This window comes from Pan troglodytes, chromosome 4, assembly GCF_028858775.2.
Source record: "Pan troglodytes isolate AG18354 chromosome 4, NHGRI_mPanTro3-v2.0_pri, whole genome shotgun sequence".
NCBI classification, from domain to species: domain Eukaryota; kingdom Metazoa; phylum Chordata; class Mammalia; order Primates; family Hominidae; genus Pan; species Pan troglodytes.
In genome coordinates, this window is record NC_072402.2 from 134,199,341 (window position 1) to 134,218,715 (window position 19,375).

Sequence of the window (19,375 nt, forward strand, 5' to 3'; positions counted from 1 at the left end):
ACTGAACACATAAGTTGGTTGTTTCCAGAAATAGGGTGCTTGTCTTTCTTAAGCTAAATACTTTCAACATCTGGATTGAAATGGGCAAAGCTTTTAATTATCTTGTAATTCAACATCTGGATGCAATATTTTTTTAAAAAGAGGATGCTATTCAGGGAAAGACAGGTTGCAAACACATTTCTTTATGTCATTTTCTTTTACTTTTTTTCCCCTCAGCTTTATTGAAGTATAACTGACAAATAAAAAGTCTATATATTCAAGGTGTACAACATCATGATTTAATGTATGCATTCATCCTGTAATCACCACAATCAAATTGACGAACATACTCTTCACCACACATTGTTGCCTGTGTGTGTGTGTGTGTGTGTGTGTATGTGTGTGTGAATGTGGTAAGGACACAAGATCAACGTTCTTAGCAAATTTTTTTTTTTTTTCTCTGAGGCGGAGTCTCGCTCTGTCACTCAGGCTGGAGTGCAGTGGCGCCATCTCGGCTCACTGCAAGCTCCGCCTCCCGGGTTCTCGCCATTCTCCTGCCTCAGCCTTCCGAGTAGCTGGGACTATAGGTGCCCGCCACCACGCCAGGCTAATTTTTTGTATTTTTAGTAGAGATGGGGTTTCACCGTGTTAGCCAGGATGGTCTCGATCTTCTGACCTCGTGATCTGCCCGCCTCGGCCTCCCAAAGTGCTAGGATTACAGGCGTGAGCCACCGCGCCCGGCAGCAAATTTTAAGTAAGTAATAGATTAATATAAACCATAGTCACTGTGCTATATGTTAAATGCCCAGAACTTATTCATCTCATAACTGAAAGTTTGTGCTCTTTGATTAACGTCTCTTTTCCCACATGCTGCAACTCCTGGCAACCACCATTAATCTCTCTGCTTCTATGAGTTTGGGTTTTTTAGATGCCACATGTAAGTGATATCATGCAATATTTGTCTTTCTATGTCTGGCTTATTTCACTAAGCATAATGTCTTCCAGATTCATCTATGTTGTTGCAAATAGAAGGATTTTCTTCTTCTTTTATGGCTGAATAATTCTATTGTGTATATAGAGCAAAGTTTCTTTATCCACTGATTCATTGATGGACACCTAGGTTATTTACGTATCTTGACTCTTATGAATAATGCTGCAATGAACATGGGGCTTGCAGATATCTCTTTAAGATACTGTTTTCATTTCCTTTGTCTATATTCCCAAAAGTGGGATTGTTGGATAACATGGTAGTTCTATCTTTAATTTTTTGAGGAACTTCCATACTGTACACTGTTGGTGGGAATGTAAAATTCTATGAAATATTATTTTTAAAGTTTTCATAATGCCTATGTCAATTTACATTCCCACCAACAGTGTAGAAGGGTTTCCTTTCCTCCACATCCTTGCCAACACTTATTGTCTTTTGACTTAGTATAAGAATGGTAATAGCCATTCTAACAGGAGTGAGATGACATCTCATTGTGGTTGTGATTTGCGTTTCCCTGATGATTAGTGATATTGAGTCCTTTTTCTTATACCTTTTGGCCATTCATATGTCTTCTTTTGAGAAATGTTTATTCAGGTCTTTTGCCCATTTTTTTTAATTGAGTACTTTATTTTTATTGCTACTGAGTTTTGGTTCCTAATATGGTTTGGATATTAACCCTTTATTATATGTATGGTTTGCAAATATGTGACATGCAAATATGATGTCATTTTCTTTTAATCTCCTTATCATCATCAGGTGTCTACTTTAGTTGGTAGGAATAATACCAAAATCATTTCAGTTACAATCCTGTGCTATCAGCCCACTTCTGCTTTACTCCAGCTGATGATCCAGTGTTTATTAGACCACAAATAGAAGCTGGGTTAGACATGTCATTGCTATATACATAAGTTCTTACCTTTATCAGGACTCTCTTGTTGCCCCTTGAAAATACAGGCACTCTCCTGCTTCAGGGTCTTTGCACTTGCTGTTACCTCTCCCTGAAATCTCTCATCCCAGATACTTGCATAACTCCCTGCCTCATCACTTTCAGGCATCTTATTAAAATTGTAACCCCCAGCACTTGATATTTATTCTTCTATGGTTTATTTATCTCCACAGCACTTATATACCTTTGGCATATTTTATGTTTTGTTAATTTGTTCTTTATCATTTTTTCTCATTAAATGTAGGCTTCATGAACATAGAAGTTTTATTGGTTTTATTCATCACTGTATTCCAGCATCTGGAACTGTGCCTGGCACATAGTAAGGGTTTGGTCAAAGTTCATTAAATATATTATAAATAAATATGTATTATCAATAGAAAACCCTAATGACATATATACTCATAAGAAGTGTTTTCTGTGGAGGCAGGCACTGAGTTTTGTCTCTCTCAGTGTCTCCAGTCTCCTGGAGAGGGCCTGTTACATCATAGACATTCAATGTATATTTATGGATTGAATGGATAGGTCAGCGCTCATTAATAAAACTATTGAACACTGGGTGTGGTGGCTCATGCTTGTAATCCCAGCACTTTGGGAGGCTGAGGTGGGCAGATCACCTGAGGTCAGGAGTTGAGACCAGCCTGGCCAATGCGGTGAAACCCTGTCTCTACTAAAAATACAAAAATTAGCTAGGCATGGTGGCATGTGCCTGTAATCCCAGCTACTCGGGAGGCTGAGACACAAGAATTGCTTGAACCCAGGAGGCGGAGGTTGCAGTGAGCTGAGGTTGCGCCATTGCACTCCAGCCTGGGCGACAAGAGTGAGACTCTGTCTCAAAAAAAAAAAAAAAAAAGAAATACGATAAAATAAAACTATTAGGAAAATAGGTTTTTAAAGAGAAGAGAGGAAAGGAAGAAAGAGAGAAAGAATGAGAGGGAAAAAGTATTGATATTTCAGAGCTCACTCCCATTTCACATTGATTTTACAGAGTTTACATGTAACTTATTATGTTAAAGCTACAATAAAATTTGCAGTTCCTCCCCAAAAGAAGAGAAAATTGTGAATAAAGGTAGCTTATCATGAAAAGTCATATCGACTCCCCATCAGCTCCCTTTCTAGTTTGTTGTCGGTTACTCTGCAGTGAGAGAATGCATTTGATGCTGTGTCTCTTAAGTCCTGGCTGTATTAATCATATTCTCCTCTTTGTAGACATATTGGATTCATATATAATCTAACAACCATTTACTCGGCAGAGAAAATAAGGTTACACTTGGCAAATTCGTTCTTTGTAGATCCAGAGACAAAACAGACACTTCAGTTCCACCACGAACCAATCATCACCTGGGAGGGAGCAAGAAGGGGGCAAAATGTAAGATGAATTTTAATCATGAGCAGGACATTGACATTTGAAGTTTCTGTTTATTACAAAAATGAGAAAGCTTCAAAGTTATTCTCTCTGCTGGTTGGGAACCAGAGCTAAACAGAGACAGGAAAATTGCCTTTGATTGAAGCATGTGGCCAGCAGCCACCAGCATGCTCCAAAAGCAGAAATAGACATTATAAGACACAGAGGATCATTGTGTGACCCAGAGTTCCCTTGAAATATTTTAGAGCACATTTTTGAACATGGAGAAATAATAACAACACTATAAAAGCTTGGAATTTAGGACTTGGGCTCTTCTATGTTTAAGTAACCAGAATTATTCAGGTTTTAAAACACAGTCTAAGGTAGAAAACACAATTACCTGAAAAACATAGTAAAATAAAGAATGGAAGGCAATTATGGTGGCAAACTATTAAGCTTAGCCAGCAAATAATTACTTGGAAGAAGAAATCTCGAGGTTAGTATAGGAAAAATGGAGAAGTAAACCTATTCCAGACTGCAGGTAAGGTTTTTATGTTTCATTGTATTAACATGAAGGTAATCATATTAATCATTAGCATTACCTCTCAGTACATTTCTAAGAGATAAGACTACTTCCTGCTCCCTTGATGGCAAAGGTGTGCCTGTGATTTTCTTTGGCCAATAAAATGTTAGTGGAAGTGACATATGACAATTCCTAGGAAAAGATTGAAGAAGCATCATGCAATTCTGCCATCTTTCTTTTCCCTCTGCTACGTGACCAGCATATTCTAGATAGGGACTATTCTTCAGCCCAGGTCCCAAAATGAAAAGAACACATAGTAGAGTCATAGCCTATTCATGCAGACATAAACCTAAGTCAGCGAATCACACTGCTTTTGCAAGACACTAATTCTGGGAGTCTTTTGTTATTGCTGCACAACTTATTCTCAGCTGACCTATATTGATTTTAGATTTGTGAAGGGTATTGAGAAAACAGTCTGGTCTTCTCAGAGGAGTGATAACATAACTTAGAGAACATCGGAGAGTTCTAAGAATTCAAAGTTTCTCCAGGTGGATTGCCACGTCAGAATTACCTAGGAGCTTGTGAAACATGCACATTTCCAGGCCTCACTCCAGAATTAGTGAACCTGAATCTTTGAAAGTAGGCGTTGTGAAACTGCATTTTCAGAGGCTTCCCAGGTGACCCTGTACAACCCCAAATCTGAGAACTGCTGGCCAAAATGTTTACTTAAGATTAAAGTGCAAAAGCAGAGAGGCAGTGTACAAGAAATTAGAAAACTTATCTTTGGGAATCTTGAGATTGGATCCTGGCCCTGCCACTCAGATTTGGGATTCTAAGCTAGTTCTTCAGTTCCAGGACTCAAATTTCTCATTGCTTTGATTGTTTTGATAACAGCCATCCCAGGTACCTCCCAAAGCTGTTGTGATGTAATAACTCAAAAGTGCTTTGTAAATTGAAAAATATTTTGCATATTAGGATATTGTCAGTCTTGCCAAGATGGGGGGTAGCTCAAGGTTTGAATTGAAATGGAAATCAGCAATGTGGCATAGGAAAGCAGGCTCAGTCTCATCAATGCTAATTTTATTTTGCTCTTTTAATCACCAGTAGGAAAATGTATTAGGGATTATTTACATCTAAGAGATGGATTAATGTCTAGAGTCCATCAGGTTTAAGCTGCAGAACTGAGAAGCCAGAGGCATCCTTGTTATTTCAATTGAGAATCCTAAATACTTGGAGAAGCCAGGAAGGGAGAACCTGCCAAATTGTTATTAGACAACTTAATAAAAGATAGATACAAGCTCCTCGAATCTCCTTCTCATCCTTGCTAAGATGCCACATTTACTGAGTGCTCATCAGGTGCTAGACATTGGGCTAAGCAACTTAAGGCTTTGTAAATATCTCCAAAGATCAGTATTTTCAGCCCACTTTTACAGATGAAGAACTTAAAGCTTAATGAAGTCGTTGCTTGTCAAAAGTGGCTTCTCTCATATTGAAACTCACCACTGAAACACCAAGGCATTCTACATAACTAGAATATCTAGAAACTATAGTATATTAAATTTAAAAACCTAACATCTCTCATATATGTCATCTTCTTACCCTACATTAAAAAAACCCTAAGTGCAGAAATGCATGGCTACTGCACAGTTGTCCCTAGATTTGAGTAGAAGAAGTGAAAAGAAATAGAAATCACTGTAGTCCTCTTGGCTTTTTATGTCATCAGGATCTAAACACAGCTCTAATGATGAAGGAAAAGAAAAACGCATCCATTGGTGCCAGCTTTTTATCCCCCTGCAATTATAACTCTTTTGCAGTGGGTATCCTGTTTCTTCTTAAAATGCTTTCCTTGATTTGCTCATCAATATAACCTGATATACTTCCTTAATAAAAGCATGCCAAAGTAAAAGGTCCTTGTAGTTAGGAGAGTAAAAATATGCTCATTTATATTTTAAAATTACAATGTATTCAATGTATTGAATTATGGTTAAGAATTTAAATATCTAATTACCCTTTATCCTATACCTAATATAGGACCAGGGAAAAAGAAGTGACTCTGACACTAAATCCCCCCCCACATGCTAACATATTAGAATTTAATTAATAAAATATGACTCTTCTTTAATGATTTAATGGCCTTTAGTTTTTGGACCATCATCTTTCCACCAAAGTGCCTATGGCTCGAAATCTTTTAAAAGCCATATGAAACAAAGCTATAATAATATACGACATAGGCTACTGTGTAAAAAAAGCTGTATTGTCAGACGAATGGGATGCATAAAGAGAAGTAATAAGGCCAAGTATGAGCTTTATATGAGCTTTAAAATCAATCAAAAACCATAATAAATCATGGCAGTTTGAGTTCTTGAATTACTTAAAAATTCATTTAACCACTTTATTAGTCATTTTCTTAGGCATATTTCAAAACATGTGGAAATTGCCTTTCTTTCCCTTCCTCCTTCCCTCCCTCCCTCCCTCCCTGCCTGTCTTCCTTCCTTCCTTCCCTTCCTTCTTCCCTTCCCTCCCTCCCTCCCCCCTTCCTTCATTCCTTCCTTCCTTCCTCCAGTCTTTCTTCCTTCTTTATCCCATCTCCTTTTGATTCTTCTTTATCTTCTTTCATCCTTCCTTTCATCTTTACCTGGAAAAAAAAAAAACACTGAATTTTATCTTTGCCATAAAAACTCCCCCCACAAGTCCTGGTTTCTCCCATATTAAAAGTAACTCTCCCTGAATGCCCCCCGGGCTTGTGATACTTTCTCTAGTTTACTACAACACCAAATAATGGACAATGATTTTGTTGAAATAGCTAATGTATGCCCTACTTCGAGGAAAACGTGTCTTTCAGCCTTATTTAACTTCGGTTAAGAGCTCTAGGATGTCTTGGACAGAGATTCATATGTTTGTTAATATTTACTGAAGCAATCCTTCTATTCCTATAACTGATATTAACAAGCTTAACAAATTGAATAATTAAAGACTATGGAAAGTCAACCTTAATGCAAGGCATAGCTTTTACCATTTTTCCTCATCTTTGAATAGAAAGTACTCATTTGATCATGGGGAAAAGGTAAAAATTTAAGCTAAGAAATGGGTAAGAAAAACCATTGTCAGGGTGCATGGTGGGGCTGGTATGGACCCAAAAGACCTGAGGAATAGAATTGTCCAATACTGATTTCCAGTGGGCCAGTGAAATCACTCTTTGTTCTCGTTCTCCGGACTATGTTAAAAGCTTATAGCTAATTTTATTAAAATAGTTCCAGTGAAGACACATAAATTACACTAAAGGAACTTCTTCAGGCTGAAGAAAAATTATATCAGAAGGAAGCTTGAAACTTCAGGAACAAAGAAATAGCAACAGAAATAGCAAATATCTGGTAAATATAAAATATTATTTTTTATCTTCATAAGTTCTTTAAAATAATATGTCTATGGAAAATTCAAAGTATAACATTGTCTAGTGGGGGTTTTGATACATGTAATGTATCTGGCATCCATAAGATAAGGGAAAAGAATAAAGGAACCTACAAGGTTGAAAGTCTTCCATAGTTTCCTTACAGTGGTAAAACATAAACCCTAAGTAGAACTGTGTAAGTTTAAGTGTATGTATTTAATTTCTGGAGAAAACACTAAAAATAAAAATAATGGAAAGATATATAGTCAAAGAGCCAAACAAAAATTAATACAAAATTTACAAAATTTTACAATTTTAACACAAAATTAATATAAAAATGTAATACAAAAGGTGCAAAAATCCAAAGCAAGTCAGAAAGTGTGGAACATAGAAACAAAAGGCAGATAGGAAACACAGAAACAAATAATAAAATGTTATACCTAAATCTAATCACATCAATAATTATATGAAATGTAAGTCATCATTGCTGAAAGAAATCATAGACAACACAAAGAAATGGAAAAAAAGATTCCATGTTCATGGATTGAAAGAATCAATACTGTTAAAATGGCCACACTACCCCAAACAATGTATAGATTCAAGGCTATTCCTATCAAACTACCAATGTCATTTTTCACAGAATAAGAAAAAGCTGTCCTAAAATTCATACAGAACCAAAAAGAGCCCAAATAGCTAAAGAAATCCTAACCAAAAAGAATAAAGCCAGAGGTATCACACTGCCTGACTTCAAACTATACTATAAGGCCACAGTAACCAAAATAGCATGATTCTGGGACAAAAACAGACACATGAACCAATGAAACAGAAGAGAGAACACAGAAATAAAGCCACACACCTACAACCATCTGATCTTTGACAAAGTTGACAAAAATAAGCAATGGGGAGAGGACTCCCTATTCAACAAATGGTGCTGAGATAATTGGCTAGCCATATGCAGAAGAATGAAACTGGAATCCTTTCATTCACCATATAAAAAATTAAGATGGATTACAAATTTAAATGTAAACTCTAAAATCCTAGAAGAAAACCTAGAAAATTCCCATCAGTCTTGGCAAAGAATTTATGACCAAGTCCTCAAAAACAATTGCAACAAAACCCAAAATTGACAAGTGGAACCAAAGTAAACTAAAGAGCTCTGCACATCAAAAGAAACTATCAACAGATTAAATAGGCAGCCTCCAGAATAGAAGAAAATATTTATAATCTATGCATCCAACAGAGATCTAATATCCGGAATCTTTAAGGAGCTTAAACAATTGAACAAGCACAAAATAAATAACCCCATTAAAAATGGGCAAGGGACGTGAACAGGCACTTCTCAAAAGAAGATATCCAAGCAACCAAAAAATATGAAAAAATGTTCCACATCACTAATCAGCAGAAAAATGCAAATCAAAGCCACGAGATATCCTCTTACACAAGTCAGAATGGTTATTATTAAAAAGTAAAAAAATAACAGTCCTTTGTTAGATGTATAGATTGCGAAGATTTTTTCCCACTCTATGGGTTGTCTGTTTACTCTGCTAATTGTTTCTTTTGCTGTACAGAAGCTTTTTAGCTTAACTAAGTTCCATCTATTTATCTTTGTTTTTGTTGCATTTGTTTTTGGGTTCTTGATCATGAAGTCTTTGCCTAAGATAATGTCTACAAGGGTTTTTCCGATGTTATCCTCTAGAATTTTTATGGATTCATGTCTTAGATTTAAGTCCTTGACCCATCTTGAGTTGATTTTCCTACAAGGTGAGATGAGGATCCATTTGCATTCTTCTACATGTGGCTTGCCAATTATCCCATCACCATTTGTTGAATAGGGTGTCCTTTTCCCACTTTATGCTTTTGTTTGCTTTGTTGAAGATCAGTTGGCTGTAAGTATTTGGGTTTATTTCTGTGTTCTCTATTCTGTTCCATTGGTCCATGTTCCTATTTTTATACCAGCACCATGCTATTTTGGTGACTATGGCCTTATAGTATAGTTTGAAGTCCCATAATGAGATCCCTCCAGACTTGTTCTTTCTGCTTAGTTTTGCTTTGGCTATTTGGGCTCTTTTTGGTTCCATGTGAATTTTAGAATTTTTTTCTAATTCTGTGAAGAATAATGGTATTTTGATGGGAATTGCATTGAATTTGAAGATAGCTTTTGGCAGTATGGTCATTTTCACAATATCCATTTTACACATCCAGTTTGTGCCATCTATGATTTCTTTCAGCAGTGTTTTGTAGTTTTACTTGTAGAGGTCTTTCACCTCTCTGGTTAGGCATATTTCCAGGTATTTTATTTATTTGTTTATTTTTGCAGCTATTGTAAAACAGATTGAGTTCTTGATTTGATTCTCAGCTTGGTCGCTGTTAGTGTATAGCGGAGCTATTTATTTATGTACATTAATTTTGTATCCTGGAACATCACTGAATTCATCTATCAGTTCAAAGAGCTTTTTGGATGAGTCTTTAGGGTTTTCTAGGTATACAATTATATCATTGGCAAACAGCGACAGTTTGACTTCCTCTTTACTGATTTGGATGCCCTTTATTTCATTCGCTTGTCTGATTGCTCTGGCTAGGACTTATAGTACCATGCTGAATAGAAGTGGTGAGAGTGGGCATCATTGCCTTGTTCCAGCTCTCAGGTGGAATGCTTTTAACTTTTCCCCATTCAGTATTATGTTGGCTGTGGATTTGATGTAGAAGGCTTTTATTACATTAAAGTATGTCCCTTCTATGCTGATTTTGCTGAGGGTTTTAATCATAAAGGGATGCTGGATTTTCTTGAATGCCTTTTCTGCATCTTTTGAGATAATCATGTGATTTTTGTTTTTAATTCTGTTTATGTGGTGTATCATACTTATTGACTTTCATATGTTAAACCATCCCTGCATCCCTCTTATGAAATCCACTTGATCATAGTAGATTATCTTTTTGATATGCTGTTGGGTTCAGTTAGCTAGCAATTTATTCAGGATATTTGTTTATTTATCAGGGATATTGGTCTGTAGTTTTCCTTTTTTGTTATATCTTTTCCTGGTTTTGGTATTCGGGTGATACTGGCTTCGTAAAATGATTTAGGGAGGATTCCCTCTTTCTCTATCTTATGGAATAGTGCCAATGGGATTGGTACAAATTCTATTTGAATGTCTGATAGAATTCAGCTGTGAATCCCTGATAGAATTCAGCTGTGAATCCATCAAACAAATCAGCAGGAAAAAACAAAAACAAACAATTCCATCAAAAAGTGGTAAGGACATGAGTAGACAATTCTCAAAAGAAGCTATACATATGGCCAACAAAGATGAAAAAATGCTCAGCATCACTAATGATCAGGGAAATCAAAATGAAAACCACAAAGTGATACCATCTTTCTTCTTCAAGCATGGCCATATCAAAAAAGTAAAAAAATAATAGATGTTGGCATGGATGTGGTCAAAAGGGAACACTTTTACACTGCTGATGGGAATGTAAACTAGTACAACCACTATGGAAAACAGTGTGGAGATTCCTTAAAGAACTAAAAGTAGAACATTTGATCCAGCAATCCCACTGCTGTGTATCTATCCAGAGGAAAATAAGTCATTATACAGAAAAGACACTTGCATATTCATGTTTATAGCAGCACAATTCGCAATTGCAAAAATATGGAACCTGCCCAAATGCCCATCAATCAGAGTAGATAAAGGAGTTGTGGGATATATATATATACACAATATATATATACACACACATATATATATACACATATACGTGTATATATACACGTATATGTGTATATATACACATACGTGTATATACACACATATACGTGTATATATACATATATACACACATACGTGTATATATACATACGTATATACACACATACGTGTATATATGCATATACGTATACACTTGTATATATGTATATACGTATACATATATACATATATATATACACATATATATATGTATATATATATAATGGAATACTGCTTAGCCATAGAAAGGAATGAAATAATGGCATTCACAGCAACCTGGATGAAATTGGAGACCATTATTCTAAGCGAAGTAACTCAGGAATGGAAAAACCAACATCATATGTTATCACTCATAAATGGGAATTAAGCTATGAGGATACAAAGGCATAAGAGCAAGACTCCGTCTCAAAAAAAAAAATGACAGAATGGACTTTGGAGACTTGAGGGAAAGGGTGGGAGGGGGTGAAGGATAAAAGACTACACACTGGGAAGAGTGTTGAGTGATGGATGGACCGAAATCTCAGAAATCGCCACTAAATAACTTATTTATGTAACCAAACATCACCTGTTCCCCAAAAACCTATTGAAATAAAAAATAAACGAAAATCTTGGTGATATCTAAAAAAGAGTAAAATAATAACAGATGATGGCAAGGTTGCAGAGAAAGGGGAACATTTATACACTGTTAGTGGGAATGTAAATTTGTTCAGCCACTGTGGAAAGCAATGTGGAGATTTTACTACTTATATACCCCAAAGAAAAGCATTTATTCTGCCGAAGAGATACATGCACTTGTATGTTCATTACAGAACTATTCACAATATCAAAGACATAGAATCAACCTAGGTATCCATCAATGGTGGACTGGATAAAGAAAGTCTGGAACATATGCACTATGAAATACTACACAGCCATGAAAAAAGAATGAAAGCATGCTCTTTCCAGCAACATGGATGCAGCTAGAGGTCATTATCCTAAATGAATTAATGCAGGAACAGAAAACCAAATACTGCCTGTTCTCACTTATAAGTGGGAGCTAAACATTGTGTATACATATACATAAAGATGAGAACAATAGACAATGGGGGCTACTAAAGGATAGAAAGAGGGAGGGGGACAAGAGCTGAAAAACAACTTATTGGGTGCTATGTTCACTACATGTGTGGTGGGATCATTCATACTCCAAACCTCAGCATCATACAATATACCCATGTAACAAACGTGCACATGTAGCCCATGAATCTGAAATAACAGTTGAAATTATAAAACTGAATAAAATAAAAGTCATCTAAACATACCAATAAAGAGTGAGGTTTTCGGGACAAATGAAAAAATAAAACCAAATGACCAGATGGATTTTTTTTTTTTTTTTTTTTACCGTGGATGATAGCCTGGATTAGCACTTAAAAATCAATAAATTAATTCATCATATCAACAAACAAAAGAAAAAGCTTATAGTCATAGAAATAGATACAGAACAAGCATTTGATAAGTTTTAACACTAAATTCTGATAAAAACTCTTAACAAACTAGGAATAGAGAGGCACTTCTTCAGTGTGATAAAGCGCATCTACCATACCTCATGGTGAAAGATTGAATAGTCTGTCCCTTACAATCAGGAACAAAGTGAGTGTGTCTTCTCTTACCTCTTCTATTTAACATTGTACTGGAAGTTGTAGTCAACACAAAAGGCAAGAAAAAGAACTAAAAAGCATTTTGAATATAAAGAAGAAAACAAAATTATCTGTATTCACAGATGGCATAAATGCATACCGAGATAATTCCAAGGAATCTACAAAACATCTCCCAGAACTCATTGTGAGTTTACAAGTTCACAAGATACAAGGTCAATATACAAAAATAAATTGTATATATATCATCAATGAACAACTGAAAAATTTAAAAAAGCTACCATTAACGAAAGTACCAGAATACATAATATACTTAGTTATATATCTAAAAAAAATAAGCTAGGCATAATACAGTGTGAAGAATATTATATATTGCCTGCTGATGTCATCCCTTTTTGTGGTCCCCTGCATTAACATATATGAAAGAATGGTTCCCTTAATTAAAGAAATTTCAGTTTCTAAGTTGTGGTATTCATTTCTCTCTATTTTTGGAAACACAAAGCCTAGAGATAAGGAACTTTAAATAAGCCAAATAGTTCTGGTAGAAAAAAAGAGTCCTGCCTAGAACAAGAAGACAGTTACATGATAATCAGGTAAAAAATGGTCCACTCCTGATAACACAGACTCTATTCTCTTTCTCCAGGGAGATGAAGTTTCTGGATATTCACACTAATAAAGTAAATGACACATGAGGCAGGGACTACTGAGATACCTGCCAGAGAGGAAGGTTCCTGCAGGAAGTGAGGTGGGAGCCAATGAGGGAGCTGCCTTTCTGCCTGGTGTATCAGCCAGACTCCAGTTCCTATTGGTGAGACTCCACCAAGCAGCAGTTGTTCCTGAGCCTCTTGGTGGGATTAAAGTGAGAGTAGCCTCTATGCATGTTTCTAGAGAGTATTGTACTGGAAACCAGGCCCTAAATTTGAGGGAACTGAATTTGAGCAAGTGATTTGGAGCCTGAAGGCCGACAGACCACTTGACATATACAATGAAGAAGGTTGATGTGGTATTGAGGAGAGGGGATGGTTTTAATTTAAAGAGATTATTGTTTACTGAGTTTCTACATATTCCACTGTTTTATGTGATAAACGGACATATTACAGAATGAAAGTTCTTAATTTACAGCACTATTTTTTTCTGCTGAAATGTTTGGTGCGATTTTATTTTATTTTATTTTTTAACCATCTTACAGTATGATTGGCATACAAAAAAAATCCCTGTAAATATTTAACGAATACAATATGGTGAGTTGGAGACAAATATACCCCCATGAAAACATCACAGTCTATGCCCTTAACACATTCATCACCTCCAAAGTTTTCTCCCCACCTTTATTTATTATTATTATTATTTTTGTGACAAGAACACTTAACATAAGATCCACCCTCTTAGCAAAATTTAAGTGACAATACAGTATTGTTAACTATAGGCACTATGCTGTATAGTGGATCTCTAGGACTTATTCTTCTTGCATAAATGAAACTGCACTTTTGACTAATACCTCCAGTTTCCCGCCCCCATTCACCGAACACCTGGCAACCATCATTACACTCCCTGTTCCTATGAGTTTGACTATTTTAGATTCCTTATATAAGTGGTGTCATGTAGTGTTCTTCTGTGTTTGACTTATATCACTTAGGATAACAACCTCCAGGTTCATCCATATTGTTACAAATGGTAGGATTTTCTTCTTGGTAAAGGCTAAAGAATATCTCATTTTATGTAAATACCACATAGTTTTTATTCATTGTTCATTCATCAATGGACATTTATGTTGCTTTAGTGCCTTGGCTATTATGAATAATACTGTAGTAAATATGAAAGTGAAGATATCTCTTTGAGATTCTGATTTCAATTCTTTTGGATGTATACCCTAAAGTGAAACTGCTGGGTCATATAGTAGTTCTATTTTCAATTTTTTCAGGAGCTTCCATAGTTTTCCACACCGGTTGCACCAATTTACATTTCTACCAACAGATTTATAGCCCTCTTCTAGCAGGAAAAGCTAACTCAGCCATGGAGGGTAAAGTATTCACTGCAGATATTCAGACTTTACAAATATGTGCAATTCCTTTAAAAATGACAGTTAGGAGAACGTAAGAGAACCAAATTCATAAACTGGAGGCGATAGCACTAGTAGACTGCAGCTTGGCATGGCTAAAATTTCTTGAGGCAGTTGTGTGCCTGTGTCTGCCTCTGAAGCACCGCTTCATTCTGGGATCTTTTGACTTCTGTTCAGTCTCTCTAAGGGATCTTGAACCAGGTAAGAGAAGAGGTGGTTATGGAAGAGGAAGGAGGAGCAGTTTTGCACTGCCACAGATCAAATGAAACTTGAACCAATGCTACATAGTATCCAAAGTTGACTTCATGTACTTTCAAAAATTCTGTATGTTTATGGACACATTTCCACATACTCTCTCATGTGGTGTTTTTGGTGGTGGGTTCCCCTGTCATCTACATTTTCCCACTCATATTTTTGGGGATGGAACATGCCCGTTATTTATTTCTAAGTATGTGTCCACAATGTCACATCAGGCTGCCAACCTAGATTTCTGGACAGTCACAGTTGAATTGTATAGCAGGTGGTAATACAGTCTACCTCTGTTTGCTTTTCCATCTGAAAATTGATCACTGAAATTCCAAAACTCATTCTGAGCCACCCACATATAGACACCCTGCTAATGGACTATTTCACTGCTGCAGGTTATTGAAATGGAAAAGAGGGGGCTAAAATGAGATGCCTCATTTACAGAATATTTCTGTGATGGGATTTATTAGTTAAGCCACTACAGAGGAATACAAATTTTCTCTAATGGGTTCCATTATGATTCCCTAGGTAAACAAAACACTTTTCAAAGCAAAACTTATGTAATTACACATAGGCTGGAGAGGATATTATTTCTGAGATCCACTATTTAGTAGGCAAAATACAACTCCAATTTATTCTAGATATAAATTTTACAAAGACCCTGGCAGGGAAATTGATGAAAGGTCACCTATTTAATAAAGAGAAAAATAGCAGACAGAAAAGACTCTGAGATGGCTAAGTGTCCAGTCTATCTCCACGTGTCATGTTGGGGATGGGAAGATGGGAACTTTGGACAAAGGAGGCGACCACATAGACAGACCAGTTCAGACTCTGCCCATGGGATATGGTTTGTGGTTGTTTCTGACCTTCAAAGCCTTGTTTCTTCCTCTGCTTCTCAGCCTAAAGCTTTTCGAATGCACTAAGATTTTGTTGATGTTGTTGGTTTAAGTAAGCAGTCCTGAGTGGATAACCAGTAGCAATGGACAGTCAGGAGTTTGTAAGTCAGGACCTGCCTTACACTTTTTGAATCTAGACAAAAATAAAACCATTACTAATAGGACTACTTAATGGCTTCCTTGGTGGTACATGCCAAATATTTTATCGTCTTAGCTTTACATTCAACCCTGTCACTCCTAAAACAAAACTCATTATGTTGCAGTCTAAACATTTCTTTAGCGTCCACCACAGGTAGGGCATTTTGGTAGGTTTTAACAACTGTGAAGTCGCTGCTTACATTCCAAATTCAGTGAGGCAGCAACTGCTAGAAAAAGTGCCTCTCTGTGGATTGCTTTAGGTGGCATAAACCCTTTACATGACTAAAGGTTTTTTTCTAAACATGAAGCCTGATGGATTCAATACTGGGACCATGGTTTGCCAGCTAAGGTGAGAGCTAGGGATGGATGGTTGCTATTGCCTTGCTTGTCGGACAGCACTTGGCTGTCCTCCAACCAGCTGAAGTCATGGCAGACTGTTCATTACATACACTTAATGGACCGGGAAATTAATAAAATGGAAAAATATCTATTGTTGCTCAGTCTCTGAGAGTACTTCACTTAAGCACAAAGAGGGAATATTTTATTGTTTTATAACATTTTTAATTACTCAAGCAACATATGTTTACTGTATAAAAATTAGAAAAGTACAGATAAGCAAAAAGAAGAAATTAAAAGTCATCTTTGATACCTAAAAATAGCCATTAGGAACAGTTTAGTATATTTCCTTTCAGACTTGTTTCTATGCATATATGTTAATTGTTTAGATTGGATTACACTGGTAATATTTTATAATATAATTTTTTGACTTAATTATATATCAATAAAGTCATCATCTGTCAATAAATACAACTTTGTAACATTTAAAAATCACTATGTGTTTAGTTACAGTAATTTATTTACCCCTGTTCATTTACTCAGATACTCTACTGGTAGACATTTGTAGTATTTCCAGTTTTAAATATTATAAGTTAAATATTACAAGTTTCAGTAAACATTATTGAAACTAATTTGCATGCACTTTAGTGATTATTTCTTTTTTTGAGGATTTTAAAAATTTGTATAAATTTAGGGAATAAAAGTGTGGTTTTGTTACACTGACATATTTCACAATGGTGAAGTCTGGGCTTTTAGTGTAACCATCACCCAAATAGTGTACATTGTACCCATTAAATAATTTTTCATTTCTCACTCTCCTTCCACCCTCCCACTCTTATTGCTTAAATAAAATATTTCTTAAAATTCAATTGCTTTGTCAAAAGGTATGCATATTTTATGTATTTTGGTATATACTATCAAATTGTCTACTAGGAAATTTATATCAATTTATGCTCATAGTAACTTAGCATTGGGTAAGAGTCTGACTTTAAAAATCCTTGCCAATCTGACAGACTAAAACTAGTATTTCATAATTTAAATTTTTTTTTGTTACTGGTGACTTTTAGCAATACTTTTGTGTTTACTGGCCATTTTTGCTTGTTCTGTAAATTGACTGTTCATGCCCTTTGTCAGTTTTTAAAAATTGGTGTATTTATCTTTTTCTTATTGAAATGGTCATCATTTAGGGGGCTATCAATAACAGGGTGGTATTCTATGTAATTTTTTTTAGTAGTTGAGATAAATTATAAAGAGGAAACCATGTGAGCAGCCATCCCAGACTCATAGTTAATAAGCGCCAAAGATGCTTATATTAATACTTACATTTTAATAACTGCCATTTATTATGCAAAGTTTGCAAATAGTTCTGCACAGCTTACCATCCCAGAAAATATCTGGGCCTTCTCATCTGTTTTTTTCAGCACACATACTGTACTAATGTGAAGGAGAACTGTAGATCTTTTTTCTTCCTCTCCCATACAGGACTCTACTTTCAAGCTGAACAGGGGGATGAGTGTTGGACGCTGTCAGCGCTTCTCCCACCAAGATGCTTTTATCTTTTTGTTGTTGTTGCTGTTGGACAATAGCTCCCAATTCATTTTCACTCCCAACTCCAGCACCTGCTTCTTTGTGGAAGGGCTGCCCTTGTGCTGCCATAACCCACTTCCCCTGATGGGACCTTACGCCCACCTAGGGGAATCCCTTAATAAACAGTGACTGACTGCACAGCCCTCTTGTCCTGAGATGGACAACTCTGAGTTGTGACCTGTCTTGTCTTTGGAGCTCCTGTGGGACCAAGCAACAGTCATCCTCCATGGAACTTTGCTTGACATCACATCCTAGCTTGACCTCTTTTCTTCACCACTCCCGCCCTCCCTCTCTCACTTTCATAAAAATCCTCATTGTTGGGTTTGCTTCTGGGGAATGTGCCCTAAGGCACATATATCAATATTTAGAACTGACAGTTTTATGTCAGGAAAGTTCCCTGCATGTTGTAAATGCTAATGGCTAATAATATCTACAGTAATTAACAATTTTGAGTTTATACTATGAATCTGACACTATGCTAAGCACTTTCTCATGTGACATTTCATCTCATCTACAAATTATAGAGAATATGATTTTTCTCTGATGAGGAAACTAAGCTTAATTTGTTTATGTTCACGTAGATTCTCAATGGCTGAAATGGAATTCAAACTCAAGGCTAGGAGACCCTAGAGCCCAAGCTCTGTAACCACAATGCTATCTTGCCCCAGAAGAGGCTGAATGATTCCTGTGGCAGATTCAGAAACCGTTCTGGACACACAGCCTTCTTGGGACACCTGGGCATTCCTGGGCACATTCTAAGGTGCATGTGCACTGGCCAGCCAAGGCTGTGTTTGATCATTTTCACATCTCCACAAGTTCCCTTTAAAGGACTACCCTTGTTTTCAGCTCATCACATTTTGTAGAATAAAGAAAATATGATGAAACTTTCTGTTGGACAGAAAGTCAGGGAGGAAACATATTTGGATAGTATAGAATCTGGATCATCAGTGCTTTTCTTGTGTGTGTGTGTGTGTGTTGTTTTGTTTTGTTTTGTTTTGTTTTAATTTAGCAGCTGAAATCTTCCCATAAAGCAGTATGATTGTAAATTATGCCTAATTTTAGCTAGATGATACTTTCATTTTGACTTTAGCCTACAGACTCAGACCACAAACAAAAACAAAAACAAAACCAGATGCTGAGATTTAAGAGATGTCTGCACATTCCAACTAATTTCTTGTTAGCTAACTCAGGCTATTTATATGGCAACACTTACTTGTAGAGCGCCAGACTTAGGAAATAACGGCAGGATGCCCAGTTGAATTTTAATTTCAGATAAGCAATGAATTTTTTTTATGTCTCATGTTATTTTCCTCCATGCAACATTTGGAACATAATTATCTCAAAAAATTATTTGTTGTTTATCTGAAATTCAGATATAACTGGGTGTCCTATAATTTACCTGGCAACCCAACTTACTTGGACCCCCATCTCAAGCCTAATAGCAAGACTCTGTGATACAGTCCGCTGTTAGATCTTCACAGCTATGCTCATGTGCTCAAAGTGTCTCTGCTCAAGGCAGGTGGCTTGGTCACTGCAATAGAGCCTTTTACTGGATCCTCCAACTTCCAAGTTT

General features: G+C 36.2%; 1 long non-coding RNA gene across 1 annotated transcript in view; it reads left to right on the forward strand.

Moving 5' to 3' along the window:
- Positions 1 to 531: 531 nt before the first annotated feature.
- Positions 532 to 19,375, forward strand: part of LOC129144019 (uncharacterized) — a 54,524-nt gene continuing 35,680 nt past the window's right edge. The window contains exon 1 of the long non-coding RNA XR_008548086.2: positions 532 to 733. This is a non-coding gene — a long non-coding RNA (uncharacterized LOC129144019). The remainder of the gene's footprint in view (positions 734 to 19,375) is intronic.